The following is a 3,657-nucleotide window of genomic DNA, read 5'->3' on the forward strand; positions in this document are numbered from 1 at the left end:
AATATTTAAAAAATGTTTATTTGAGAGAGAGAGAAAGCAGAGAAGGGGGAGGGGGAAGGACAGAGGATCTAAAGCAGGTTCCTTCTGTCGGCAGAGAGCCCGGTGCGGGACTTGAACTCACTAACCATGAGATCATGACCTGAGCCGAAGTCAGATGCTTAATCACCTGAGCCCCCCAGGTGCCCCACGGCAGCTGCATTTGTAAAATCCCCAAACTGGAAATCACCCAAATGTCCGCCAAGTGAATGAATAAGCAGATTATGGTTCTCTGCACAATGGATTCCTACTCAGTAATGAAAAGGAATGAGCTATGATACCTATAACCACGCACCTGGGTATCAACATATTCATGCAGAGTGAGAAAAAGCCACCCGGAAAGTAAATACTGGATGATTCCACTTACAAAAGAGTCTAGACAATGCAAACTAATCTACAGCAACAGAAAGCAGAAGAATGTGGCCTGAGGATGGGTAGAAGATGGGGGGCGGGGGGTGCAGGGAGAAGAAACAGCCAGGGGCCCCCACCTAGCAGTGATGAAGATGTCCACCATCTTGAGCATGGGAATGGCCCCACTGGTATATACATGTGTCCAAACTTCATAAACCTACGCTTCAAACACACGCAGTTCTTTTCATGACAATAACATGCAATATGTTGGAAAGAAAGAAGAAAGAGAAAGAAAGAAAGAAAGAAAGAAAGAAAGAAAGAAAGAAAGAAAGAAAGAAAGAAAGAAAGAAAGAAGGAAAGAAAGAAAATATTATGTCCATCCAAGCATTTTAATTAGTCTGCACTGTCCCAACAACTAGGCGTTATGGGTTCTGCGGACTGATGTGTTTCCCCCACCTCACTCCACATTCATTAGCTGAAGCCCTAACCCCCAGTGCAATGGTATTTGGGGACAGGGTTTTTGGGAGGTGATTAAGGTTGAATTAGGTCATTGAGGTGAGTCCTCATGGTGAATTTAGTGGTTTTATAAGAAGACAAAGAGAGAGATCTTTCTCTCTCTCTTTTTCTGCTCACACAAAGAAAGGCCATGTGAGTTTATGGAGAGAAAACATCTGTCTACAGACCAGAAAGAGAGCTCCCCCCGGAACTGGTCACACAGGAACCCTGCTCTCAAACTTCCGGGCTCTTGAAGGTGGGGAAAGGTCCAGCCTGCGTTGCTGATCCGGCAGCCGAAGCTGAAGCGGACACAGACAGGGCTGCCATGAGGGGGGTGATGTGGCACAGTGTCCCGCCGACTTGCCGTGCTGTTCACTAGGGAGGCGGCAGGTCATGTCTAAAAATGAACACATTAGGAATTAGCAACACAGACACATGGTGTAGAAATACGACAAAATAGAGCTGAAGAAACAGCAAGAGAGTTTCACATGGTTCTGGGATGCGGAGCCGGGAGGCAGAGGCCTGATATTGTTGTTGTTATAAGCCTTTTAACCCTTTACAATTTTTGAAAAAATCTGTACTTGTCGTAATTACTTTGATAAAATACATTTTGAATATAAATAAAATTCTTTTTTATGCTGATTTATTTTTGAGAGAGACAGAGCGCGAGCAGGGGAGAGGCAGAGAGAGCGGGAGACTCAGAACCCGAAGCAGGCTCCAGGCTCTGAGCTGTCAGCACAGAGCCCTACGTGGGGCTTGAACTCAAGCCGTGAGATCATGAGCTGAGCTGAAATCAGATGCTTAACCGACTGAGCCACCCAGGGGCCCCTAAATAAAATTCTTAAAATAGAGCTTTGGGTGCTGGAGTCAGAGCAGGCTCGGGGTCCTGGCCCCATGACTTCCAGGCTGGTGGCCAGGTCAAGGCTTCCGGGTCCTTGTGTGTGAAGTGGGGGAGGAGCAAACCCGGGCTGGAGCCCAGGTGGGGATTCCAGAGATAATTCCAGTAAACAGTAGCCCGGTGCAGGGTCTCCAGGAAGAAGATGCTGGCAGCCCGGTGCAGGGTCTCCAGGAAGAAGATGCTGGCAGCCCGGTGCAGGGTCTCCAGGAAGAAGATGCTGGCAGACAGACAATCTCTACAAATGACCTGCCTTCCCAGGACCCCCAGAGGATTAGGTCAAACACATCTGACTGCAGTGCCCATGGGGCACATTCCAGTGGGTCTGGCTGGCCCACAGGAGTGCTGGAGACTGCTGTCCACATGTGCTAAGACATTTGACAAAATCCCTACAGGCACCACAATCCTTCTAAAAATCCATGGCCGGGAGCACGCTTCGCCAGGGGTACCCATAGCTGCCCAGTCACCCATCCAGAGAAAGGCATCTGAAGGATGAGCATCCACCAAAACAAGCATTGGGAGGGTCCTGGTCTGGTGCTCATATTCAAGGTCTCTCCGCAACTTAGAGCAGGCAGGGGAAGGGAGGAGGTTAGAACCCATGTCTATCCAATTCGGGGTGACATCTTACATACTCTATAGTGGGGTCTACCCTCGCTGGGGCCGGCAGATGTGGGAGGAGCGACCGGGGATCAGGGAACAGCTGGCACTCACAGCCAACGCACCTGCCAATCCCGCTGGATGCCAGAGTGTGGGTTAACTGCTCCATGTGGGGAGGACAGGGGCTTTACGGAGTCCCAAGCTGAATGTGGCCGCCCGTGTGACGATGGCTCCCGGAGGGTCCTGACCAGCCTACGGTGCCCTTCCTTGAATGGCTCAGGGTGGAAGGGAATGACTGAGTCAGATCAGGGCACAGCCATTTTCTGACACTGATGCACATAAAGCGCACTGCACAAACTGTCCGTGAACTTCCTGGGAAAACACACGTGGGGAGTTTAGCAGGTGCTAGGAGCTGTCGACCCATTCACTGCTGTTCCCCCTGGAGCTTCAAGACAACTCTCGGAAGTAGGAGCTCATTCTAGTTTTAAAGAGGGGGGCGGAATCTCCAAGACTTGAAGATGCTGGCGATGGGGCCACGGTGGCACCGCGGGGTGAATACTCGGTTCAGAAGAGAGCCCCTGACGCTGAAGCCCATTCCCGTACCCCCGGGTGCTGCCTCTGTGAACCAGAACCCTGGGGCTGGGGATGCCATGTGCTCTAACTAATGCCTGAATTTTCCAGGCTGTTCGTGGATTAGGACGATTTCCTGTGAAAAGAGAGGCTTGAGCATTCTTGGTGGGTCCTAAGAATAGAATTCATCCCAGTCAACCGGAATTTCCTCCATGTGGGGAGGAAGTGTCCCCTAAGGAGACACTCGGCGGCACATTGTGCCTGGCTTAGAAGCCTCCAGAAGCCTTCCTACAAGGGCTGATGGCGCTCCAGGGTGGGGGCCACTGTAGAGAGAAGCCCCCACCGCTCCTGAAAGTCCTGTTGAGACATGTGTGCTTAGATGGAGACTCTGAGCAAAGAGATGCGGGGCCCAGAGACCCCCCTCCCCCCAAAAAGCTCACTGAGCCTGTTTGTAAGAATTCACCTCCTTGTCCTGACTGCCAGGCACCCCTGTGGCCAACCTCGCCACGGACTCGTTCGTCTTTTCCACGTGTCTGCGTCCAGGCCCCTCGCTGCAGCCAGGGCTGGCGCCCCACCCACAGTGGCCCCCGCACCTACCCAACATGGGTGGGGGGAGGTGCTGATACATTTTTCTGGGGCCTCTGATCCATCTGAGACATTTCCAGTGACTTCCGATGCTGACCGAGGCCACCTCAGCACCCGCCGATGCAAGA

At 51.9% G+C, this 3,657-nt stretch overlaps 1 long non-coding RNA gene across 1 annotated transcript in view; it reads right to left on the reverse strand.

Moving 5' to 3' along the window:
- Positions 1-1,025: 1,025 nt before the first annotated feature.
- Positions 1,026-3,657, reverse strand: part of LOC115286309 — a 16,619-nt gene continuing 13,987 nt past the window's right edge. The window contains exon 4 of the long non-coding RNA XR_003905987.1: positions 1,026-1,279. This is a non-coding gene — a long non-coding RNA (uncharacterized LOC115286309). The remainder of the gene's footprint in view (positions 1,280-3,657) is intronic.

This window comes from Suricata suricatta, chromosome 3 (assembly GCF_006229205.1).
Source record: "Suricata suricatta isolate VVHF042 chromosome 3, meerkat_22Aug2017_6uvM2_HiC, whole genome shotgun sequence".
Lineage (NCBI taxonomy): Eukaryota > Metazoa > Chordata > Mammalia > Carnivora > Herpestidae > Suricata > Suricata suricatta.